General features: G+C 51.4%; 1 pseudogene; it reads left to right on the top strand.

Annotated features, from left to right (window-relative positions):
* The first annotated feature begins 1,256 nt into the window (after positions 1-1,256).
* LOC122919879 lies at positions 1,257-3,504 on the top strand (annotated as a pseudogene).
* Positions 3,505-11,596: the final 8,092 nt, after the last annotated feature.

The raw sequence follows: 11,596 nt of genomic DNA on the forward strand, positions 1-11,596 counted from the left end.
GTTACGACCACCCTACAATCTATCAGAGGTGGCACATGACAGCTGCCCCAGCACACTCAGCTTTGCTATATCGCTATATATGATAGTTGCCCCAGCACACCCAGCTCTGCTACATCTATACACATAACAGCTTCCCTAGCACACTCAGCACTGCTATATCTCTATCTACTGTATAGTAATACTTAGAGATATATAGATATAGCAGATCTGAGTGTGCTGGGGCAGCTGTCATGTGTATGGATGTAGCAGAGCTGAGTGTGCTGGGGCAGCTGATATATAGATAGAGAGAGAGATAGCAGTGCTGAGTGTGCTGGGGCAGCCGTCATGTGTATAGATGTACACTGGCTATCAAAGCTATAAACGAGTCTACAGTAGAAGTCTCATATTTTTTCAGTCAGTAGCTATGCAGCTCTTATAGCTGTGTGGGTAAGTGCTTTGCCTCTCCTGCTGCAGCACAGGCAAGGCAAAGGCATCTGTATCGCGGCGATACAGATGACTATGCCCGGGATTTGAATCTTGTAAATGAGTCCACGAATCCTTTGAATCCACCAAGATTCGTTGTAACCATGGAAATACATTAGTAAGTGCCTTGTATCCACTTTCTCTACATGATAAATGCCATTTTCTGAAGTGACACAACCCCTTTAATGGATAAGCAATTCCATTAGGTCTTGATTCTCATATTGGGGTGAACAAGCTGTCTTATTCTACCGTTATTGGGGTGTCCACATTGACACTAAATAGCTTATTTTACATATACAGTCACTGTTACCGTACAGTATGTCCAACAAAGAGGTGACAGGGCCCGCCGAAGGAACAGACAGCAAGCGGAAGACCGTGGCAGTAAGCAGCGGAGATGCAGGCACGGAGTCCCTCCGATTCCCTTGTGCAAATGGCCAGATGCATGCCGAGTTGCTTAAGTAGTGACGGCCGCAATATCACCACTCTGCAGTGGTCAAGTTCAAGAACATTTTATTTACTATAGATTATTAAAGGGAGGTTAATGGTGAGATAACAGGGGAAAATACAGGCAAAACATTCAGAATAATGTAAACAATTCAAGTCAAATGGTATAACAATTTTCACAGTTTCTACGTCAGTACTTGCAGCGCGAACACTCAATAAGCAGTAGTCCCACAAACTGTCCCTAACTGACCCTAATCTTCACAATGGGGTGCGCACCCCCCTACAGTTTGTAGAAGTGCACGGTGGGGCCCGATGTCATCCTTTTCTTCCAGTGAATGCAGGATCTGTAACGCGGCAGGCAAGAGGAGCGCCGGGGCAGCAGCGCAGAGCACATCGGTCACTGGGCTTTTCAGTTTGCAGCCGTGAAAATTGAATATATCCGTGTGGCAGAGGATGAGAAAGGGGAGCCTATGGGAATTCCATCCGAGGAGGATGGCACCGTTCTGCTGTCCACTGTAAGTGCCCAGCCTCCGATACAGGATTCCAGTGAATTGGTGTATGCACGGCGTCCGACTGGTAGAAGAAACTGATGCTTCTTCTGCTGTAAAAAAATCAAGCGAGCTGTGACAAAAACCTCTGATCTCATTGTGCTTGGCTTACCATTGAAAACAACAGAGCAGGATCTGAAGGACTACTTCAGCGCCTATAGAGAAGTCATTATGGTCCAGGTTAAAAAATAAAAAGATGCCAAAACTGGCCATTCTAAAGGTTTTGGCTTTGTAAGGTTTACTGAATATGAAACCCAAGTGAAGTTGATGTCCCTACTGGAAGATGGTGCCATGGTAAGCTGCCTAATTCCAAGCAAAGCCTGGATGAACCTATGCGAAGCCATAAAGGTATGTGTTGGCCGGTGCACTGATGATATGACAGAGGAGGAGCTTCGCCATTTCTTCACGCAGTACGGGGAGGTTGTGGATGTGTTCATCCCGAAGCCATTCAGAGCGTTTGCCTTTGGGATCTTTGCCGATGACCAGGTTGCCCAGTCTTTGTGTGGAGAAGATCACTGCCCAGTCTTTGTGTGGAGAAGATCACTGCCCAGTCTTTGTGTGGAGAAGATCACTGCCCAGTCTTTGTGTGGAGAAGTTTGTATAGAGAAGGACCAGCACTCGCTCTAGTAGTAGATTCAAATAAATTTAATGGTCACATACATGTAAGTGACGCGTTTCGGCTACTGATAGCCTTTGTCTTCCTCTGGATCTTTTGTGTGTAGAAGATCATTGCCCAGTCTTTGTGCGGAGAAGATCATTGCCCAGTCTTTGTGCGGAGAAGATCATTGCCCAGTCTTTGTGCGGAGAAGATCATTGCCCAGTCTTTGTGCGGAGAAGATCATTGCCCAGTCTTTGTGCGGAGAAGATCATTGCCCAGTCTTTGTGCGGAGAAGATCATTGCCCAGTCTTTGTGCGGAGAAGATCATTGCCCAGTCTTTGTGCGGAGAAGATCACTGCCCAGTCTTTGTGCGGAGAAGATCATTGCCCAGTCTTTGTGCGGAGAAGATCATTGCCCAGTCTTTGTGCGGAGAAGATCATTGCCCAGTCTTTGTGCGGAGAAGATCATTGCCCAGTCTTTGTGCGGAGAAGATCATTGCCCAGTCTTTGTGCGGAGAAGATCATTGCCCAGTCTTTGTGCGGAGAAGATCTGATTAGGAGTCAGTGTTGACGTATCTGCAGCTAAACACAATAATAGAAGGAGCCATTTGGAGAGGGGTGGCAGATTCCCAAGACCCATCTTTGGGAATTGTGGATATCCTAATAACAGGCCAAACAATAGGGGGGTGGTGGTGGCCTAATAACATGGGGGGGGGGGGGGTGGCATGAACTTTGGGGCATTCAGCATTGACCCTACAATGATGGCTGCTGCTCCGGCAGCCTTACAGAGCAGCTGGGGGATTATGGGTATGCTTGCTAGTCAGCAGAATCAACCTGGTCCACGGGGTATCAATCAGTGGCAAGGGAATCAGCCAAGAGACCAGCCACAGAGTTTTGGCTCGGGTAGTAATTCTTATGGCTCCAACTCTGCTATAGGCTGGGGTTCTCCTAATGCTGGCTACTGGTTTCATTGAAGGCTTTGGCTCGAGCATGGAATCAGTCCTCTGGTTAGGGTATGTAGATAGTATGGCTTAGTGTGGGGGGTAGGTAAGTCAACTTTTCCAAATTTTATGGTAATTACAAGTTCATGAACCCTACCTGCTTGTTGAAGAAGCCTGGGGTAAATACAGGCAAAATATTCAGAATAATGTAAACCAGCAATCCCCAACCGCCGGGCCCTGGAAGATGGTTTGCCGGGCCGCAGCAATCAGGGCCGTCTTTAACGCGGTACTAATGAAGCGCTTCCATCATGGAAGCGCTTTATTAGTACAGGAGGACTAGGAAGCGGTGAGGGATCTGTACGCACCACTTCCTGGTCCTCGTCTCAGCTGTCGACTGTGCAGGGCTGCACACAGCGTGAGGGCGCACTGTGACCTCACACGGCGCGATACACAGCCGACAGCAGGATGAAGAGGATCGCGATGGTGAGAAGCGGTGGCGTCCAGGGCTTATGGCTGACACGGGGGGGGGGGCTTATGGCTGACACGGGGGGGGGGGGGCTTATGGCTGACACGGGGGGGGGGGCTTATGGCTGACACGGGGGGGGGGGCTTATGGCTGACACGGGGGGGGGCTTATGGCTGACACGGGGGGGGGCTTATGGCTGACACGGGGGGGGGCTTATGGCTGACACGGGGGGGGCTTATGGCTGACACGGGGGGGCTTATGGCTGACACGGGGGGGCTTATGGCTGACACGGGGGGGGCTTATGGCTGACACGGGGGGGGCTTATGGCTGACACACGGGGGGGGGCTTATGGCTGACACACGGGGGGGGGGGCTTATGGCTGACACACGGGGGGGGGCTTATGGCTGACACACGGGGGGGGCTATGGCTGACACGGGGGGGCTATGGCTGACACGGGGGGGGCTATGGCTGACACGGGGGGCTATGGCTGACACGGGGGGGCTATGGCTGACACGGGGGGGGCTATGGCTGACACGGGGGGGCTATGGCTGACACGGGGGGGCTATGGCTGACACACGGGGGGGCTATGGCTGACACGGGGGGGCTATGGCTGACACGGGGGGGCTATGGCTGACACGGGGGGGCTATGGCTGACACGGGGGGGGGGGTTATGGCTGACACGGGGGGGGGGGGTTATAGCTGACACGGGGGGGGGGTTATGGCTGACACGGGGGGGGGGTTATGGCTGACACGGGGGGGGGGGGTTATGGCTGACACGGGGGGGGGGGGTTATGGCTGACACGGGGGGGGGTTATGGCTGACACGGGGGGGGGTTATGGCTGACACGGGGGGGGTTATGGCTGACACGGGGGGGGCTTATGACTGACACGGGGGGGGCTTATGACTGACACGGGGGGGCTTATGACTGACACGGGGGGGGCTTATGACTGACACGGGGGGGGCTTATGGCTGACACGGGGGGGGCTTATGGCTGACACGGGGGGGGCTTATGGCTGACACGGGGGGGGCTTATGGCTGACACGGGGGGGCTTATGGCTGACACGGGGGGGGCTTATGGCTGACGGGGGGGGCTTATGGCTGACACGGGGGGGGCTTATGGCTGACACGGGGGGGGGGCTTATGGCTGACACGGGGGGGGGCTTATGGCTGACACGGGGGGGGGCTTATGGCTGACACGGGGGGGGGGCTTATGGCTGACACGGGGGGGGGCTTATGGCTGACACGGGGGGGGGGCTTATGGCTGACACGGGGGGGGGCTTATGGCTGACACGGGGGGGGGCTTATGGCTGACACAGGGGGGGCTTATGGCTGACACGGGGGGCTTATGGCTGATACGGGGGGCTTATGGCTGACACGGGGGGCTTATGGCTGACACGGGGGGCTTATGGCTGACACGGGGGGCTTATGGCTGACACGGGGGGCTGATCTGAGGCATTGGGGTCTGATCTGAGGTCTGATTGACATTGGGGTCTGATTGCTGGTCTGACCTGAGGTGTAATGGAAAATATTTTTTCTTATTGTTCTCCTCTAAAACATAGGTGCGTCTTATATGGTGAAAAATACGGTACAGTGCAGCAGAGACCCTAGTCAGTTTATATAGTGTTTTATAATTTAATATGCACCATCCCTAAGCCCTGCCCACCACCCGGTCCCTGGGAAAATTGTCTTGCATGAAACTGGTCCTTGGTGCAAAACTGGTTGGGGACCACTGATGTAAACAATTCAAGTCGAATGGTACAACAATTTTCACAGTTTCTACGTCAGCACTTGCAGCGCGAACACTCACTAAGCAGTAGTCCCACAAACTGTCCCTAACTGACCCTAATCTTCACAATGGGGTGCGCACCCCCCCTTGTCCCAGTGGTCCAACTGGACCTCTTACAGTTTGTAGAAGTGCACGGTGGGGCCCGACGTCGTCCATTTCTTCCAGTGCACGCAGGATCTGTAACAAGGAAGTCCTCAGCAGGCCGGGAAACCGGTTGGATACAATGGAGTTCAGCAGCAGATGTCCTGATCGCCCTGCAGAATGTATATACTGGGGCGCGGTGCAATCCGGGACTTTACAGTTACTGTGCGGTACATGGACAGCACTGGGAGTCTCTCACTGTTGGTGGCAGTTCACACGGCCCAATGTCGGCTCACTGGTTGGTGGCTGCACTAAATGCACAGTTTCTTTGTACTCTGTCCGTCTCTAGGCCGGAGTTCACACAGCCTGGCTGCACAGGGAAGCCCTTGGGTCTCCCCTCACCCCTTTACACAGCACACAATCTGGTCTGTCTCTAGCCAATATGGCCGCAGTTGCTCAAGACTGGTCACAACCTGTTTCTCCCTGCATCTCAGGCAGGCTGACGTCATAGGGGGCGTGTCCTTCAACACTTAGCTGCTGCCTTAAAGGACCAGTATCAGAGTGTTGAATACATAACTTTATTGATACATAAGCCTGGCTGCACTGCACAGAGATGAGTCACAGGCTGGCCACGCCCCCCACTCTGCTCTGCATGAAGCTGCTCCACTCACTACTGCACAGAGACAGGAATCTACCTCTCACCCAGTGTCTAAATCTGTGTGATACAGCCTGCTGAGCCGTGTATCTAATCCTATACTGTGTGATACAGCCTGCTGAGCCGTGTATCTAATCCTATACTGTGTGATACAGCCTGCTGAGCCGTGTATCTAATCCTATACTGTGTGATACAGCCTGCTGAGCCGTGTATCTAATCCTATCCTGTGTGATACTGCCTGCTGAGCCGTGTATCTAATCCTATACTGTGTGATACAGCCTGCTGAGCCGTGTATCTAATCCTATCCTGTGTGATACAGCCTGCTGAGCCGTGTATCTAATCCTATACTGTGTGATACAGCCTGCTGAGCCGTGTATCTAATCCTATACTGTGTGATACAGCCTGCTGAGCCGTGTATCTAATCCTATCCTGTGTGATACTGCCTGCTGAGCCGTGTATCTAATCCTATACTGTGTGATACAGCCTGCTGAGCCGTGTATCTAATCCTATCCTGTGTGATACAGCCTGCTGAGCCGTGTATCTAATCCCATCACTGACCGTCCACAGGCTCTGCCCTCACATGTGTATCTAATCCTATACTGTGTGATACTGCCTGCTGAGCTGTGTATCTAATCCTATACTGTGTGATACAGCCTGCTGAGCTGTGTATCTAATCCCATCACTGACCGTCCACAGGCTCTGCCCTCACATGTGTATCTAATCCTATCCTGTGTGATACAGCCTGCTGAGCCGTGTATCTAATCCCATCACTGACCGTCACATGTGTATCTAATCCTATACTGTGTGATACAGCCTTCTAAACCGTGTATCTAATCCCATCACTGACCGTCCACAGGCTCTGCCCTCACATATGTATCTAATCCTATACTGTGTGATACCGCCTGCTGAGCCGTGTATCTAATCCCATCACTGACCGTCCACAGGCTCTGCCCTCACATGTGTATCTAATCCTATACTGTGTGATACAGCCTGCTGAGCGGTGTATCTAATCCCATCACTGACCGTCCACAGGCTCTGCCCTCACATGTGTATCTAATCCTATACTGTGTGATACAGCCTGCTGAGCCGTGTATCTAATCCCATCACTGACCGTCCACAGGCTCTGCCCTCACATGTGTATCTAATCCTATACTGTGTGATTCAGCCTGCTGAGCCGTGTATCTAATCCCATCACTGACCGTCACATGTGTATCTAATCCTATACTGTGTGATACAGCCTGCTAAGCCGTGTATCTAATCCCATCACTGACCGTCCACAGGCTGTGCCCTCACATGTGTATCTAATCCTATACTGTGTGATACCGCCTGCTGAGCCGTGTATCTAATCCCATCACTGACCCTCACATGTGTATCTAATCCTATACTGTGTGATACAGCCTGCTAAGCCGTGTATCTAATCCCATCACTAACCGTCCACAGGCTCTGCCCTCACATGTGTATCTAATCCTATACTGTGTGATACCGCCTGCTGAGCCGTGTATCTAATCCCACCACTGACCCTCACATGTGTATCTAATCCTATACTGTGTGATACAGCCTGCTGAGCCGTGTATCTAATCCCATCACTGACCGTCCACAGGCTCTGCCCTCACATGTGTATCTAATCCTATACTGTGTGATACCGCCTGCTGAGCCGTGTATCTAATCCCATCACTGACCCTCACATGTGTATCTAATCCTATACTGTGTGATTCAGCCTGCTGAGCGGTGTATCTAATCCCATCACTGACCGTCCACAGGCTCTGCCCTCACATGTGTATCTAATCCTATACTGTGTGATACAGCCTGCTGAGCCGTGTATCTAATCCCATCACTGACCGTCCACAGGCTCTGCCCTCACATGTGTATCTAATCCTATACTGTGTGATTCAGCCTGCTGAGCCGTGTATCTAATCCCATCACTGACCGTCACATGTGTATCTAATCCTATACTGTGTGATACAGCCTGCTAAGCCGTGTATCTAATCCCATCACTGACCGTCCACAGGCTGTGCCCTCACATGTGTATCTAATCCTATACTGTGTGATACCGCCTGCTGAGCCGTGTATCTAATCCCATCACTGACCCTCACATGTGTATCTAATCCTATACTGTGTGATTCAGCCTGCTGAGCCGTGTATCTAATCCCATCACTGACCGTCCACAGGCTCTGCCCTCACATGTGTATCTAATCCTATACTGTGTGATACCGCCTGCTGAGCCGTGTATCTAATCCCATCACTGACCCTCACATGTGTATCTAATCCTATACTGTGTGATTCAGCCTGCTGAGCCGTGTATCTAATCCCATCACTGACCGTCCACAGGCTCTGCCCTCACATGTGTATCTAATCCTATCCTGTGTGATACAGCCTGCTGAGCCGTGTATCTAATCCCATCACTGACCGTCCACAGGCTCTGCCCTCACATGTGTATCTAATCCTATACTGTGTGATACCGCCTGCAGAGCCGTGTATCTAATCCCATCACTGACCCTCACATGTGTATCTAATCCTATACTGTGTGATTCAGCCTGCTGAGCCGTGTATCTAATCCCATCACTGACCGTCACATGTGTATCTAATCCTATCTTGTGTGATACAGCCTGCAGAGCGGTGTATCTAATCCCATCACTGACATTGCTAAAAATGTGTATCTAATCCCATTTTGTATGATCCTGCCTTCTGAGCTATGTATCTAAACCCTTATGCCCACAACCGTATCCATTTTGCGATCCACATTTTTGCAGTCCCATTGAGTTCGATGGATTTGAGGGGCTCATTTTGAGGATCAGAATAGGACATGTTCTGTTTTTACTGGAACTGACATACGGCTGTAATAAGCCCACTGAGGACGTCCCTGCGCTCTCCACATCCGTGTGTCAGTTCTGTGACAGATAGAACATGTCCTGGTCCTCATAATGCAGATCTGAAACCCATAGAACTCAATGTGGCTGCAAAAAATGTGAATCCCAAACTGACAGTAACCACATTTAGTGGATCCGCGACTTGCAGACTGCAAAACAGATACAGTTCTGTGCACGAGCCCCATCATTTATACTGAGCGCCCATAACAGTGACGTCCACAGTGCATCCAGAATAGTGACATCCGCAGATCCCCCATAACAGTGTGTCGTCCGCAGATCCCCCATAACAGTGTGTCATCCACAGATCCCCCATAACAGTGTGTCGTCCGCAGATCCCCCATAACAGTGTGTCATCCACAGATCCCCCATAACAGTGTGTCGTCCGCAGATCCCCTATAACAGTGTGTCATTCACAGATCCCCCATAACAGTGTGTCATCCGCAGATCCCCCATAACAGTGTGTCATCCGCAGATCCCCCATAACAGTGTGCAATCCGCAGATCCCCCATAACAGTGTGTCATACGCAGATCCCCCATAACAGTGTGTCATCCACAGATCCCCCATAAACAGTGTGTCATCCGCAGATCCCCCATAACAGTGTGTCATCCACAGATCCCCCATAACAGTGTGTCATCCGCAGATCCCCCATAACAGTGTGTCATCCACAGATCCCCCATAACAGTGTGTCATCCGCAGATCCCCCATAACAGTGTGCAATCCGCAGATCCCCCATAACAGTGTGTCATACGCAGATCCCCCATAACAGTGTGTCATCCACAGATCCCCCATAACAGTGTGTAATCCGCAGATCCCCCATAACAGTGTGTCATCCGCAGATCCCCCATAACAGTGTGTCATCCGCAGATCCCCCATAACAGTGTGTCATCCGCAGATCCCCCATAACAGTGTGTCATCCGCAGATCCCCCATAACAGTGTGTCATCCGCAGATCCCCCATAACAGTGTGTAATCCACAGATCCCCCATAACAGTGTCATCCACAGATCCCCCATAACAGTGTGTCATCCGCAGATCCCCCATAACAGTGTGTCATCCGCAGATCCCCCATAACAGTGTGTCATCCGCAGATCCCCCATAACAGTGTGTCATCCACAGATCCCCCATAACAGTGTCATCCACAGATCCCCCATAACAGTGTGTCATCCGCAGATCCCCCATAACAGTGTGTCATCCACAGATCCCCATAACAGTGTGTCACCCACAGATCCCCCATAACAGTGTGTCATCCACAGATCCCCCATAACAGTGTGTCACACACAGATCCCCCATAACAGTGTGTCATCCACAGATCCCCCATAACAGTGTGTAATCCGCAGATCCCCATAACAGTGTGTCATCCACAGATCCCCCATAACAGTGTGTCACCCACAAATCCCCCATAACAGTGTGTCATCCACAGATCCCCCATAACAGTGTGTCATCCACAGATCCCGCATAAAAGTGTGTCACCCACAGATCCCCCATAACAGTGTGTCATCCACAGATCCCCATAACAGTGTGTCATCCACAGATCCCCCATAACAGTGTGTCATCCACAGATCCCCCATAACAATGTGTCACCCACAGATCCCCCATAACAGTGTGTCACCCACAGATCCCCCATAACAGTGTGTCATCCACAGATCCCCCATAACAGTGTGTCATCCACAGATCCCGCATAACAGTGTGTCACCCACAGATCCCGCATAACAGTGTGTCATCCACAGATCCCGCATAACAGTGTCATCCACAGATCCCCCATAACAGTGTCATCCACAGATCCCCCATAACAGTGTGTCATCCGCAGATCTCCCATAACAGTGTCATCCACAGATCCCGCATAACAGTGTGTCATCCACAGATCCCCCATAACAGTGTCATCCACAGATCCCGCATAACAGTGTGTCATCCACAGATCCCCCATAACAGTGTGTCATCCACAGATCCCGCATAACAGTGTGTCATCCACAGATCCCCCATAACAGTGTGTCATCCACAGATCCCCCATAACAGTGTGTCATCCACAGATCCCGCATAACAGTGTGTCATCCACAGATCCCCCATAACAGTGTCATCCACAGATCCCCCATAACAGTGTGTCCTCCACAGATCCCCCATAACAGTGTGAAATCCACAGATCCCCCTTAACAGTGTGTCCTCCACAGATCCCCCATAACAGTGTGTCATCCACAGATCCCCCATAACAGTGTGTCACCCACAGATCCGCATAACAGTGTGTCACCCACAGATCCCGCATAACGTGTGTCATCCACAGATCCGCATAACAGTGTCATCCACAGATCCCCCATAACAGTGTCATCCACAGATCCCCCATAACAGTGTGTCATCCGCAGATCTCCCATAACAGTGTGTCATCCGCAGATCTCCCATAACAGTGTGTCATCCACAGATCCCCCATAACAGTGTGTCACCCACAGATCCCCCATAACAGTGTGTCACCCACAGATCCCCCATAACAGTGTGTCACCCACAGATCCCGCATAACAGTGTGTCCTCCACAGATCCCGCATAACAGTGTGTCATCAACAGATCCCCCATAACAGTGTGTCATCCACAGATCCCCCATAACAGTGTCACCCACAGATCCCCCATAACAGTGTGTCACCCACAGATCCCCCATAACAGTGTGTCATCCACAGATCCCCCATAACAGTGTGTCACCCACAGATCCCCCATAACAGTGTGCCGTCCACAGATCCCCCATAACAGTGTGTCACCCACAGATCCCCC

The sequence above is a fragment of the Bufo gargarizans genome, chromosome 9, assembly GCF_014858855.1.
Source record: "Bufo gargarizans isolate SCDJY-AF-19 chromosome 9, ASM1485885v1, whole genome shotgun sequence".
Lineage (NCBI taxonomy): Eukaryota > Metazoa > Chordata > Amphibia > Anura > Bufonidae > Bufo > Bufo gargarizans.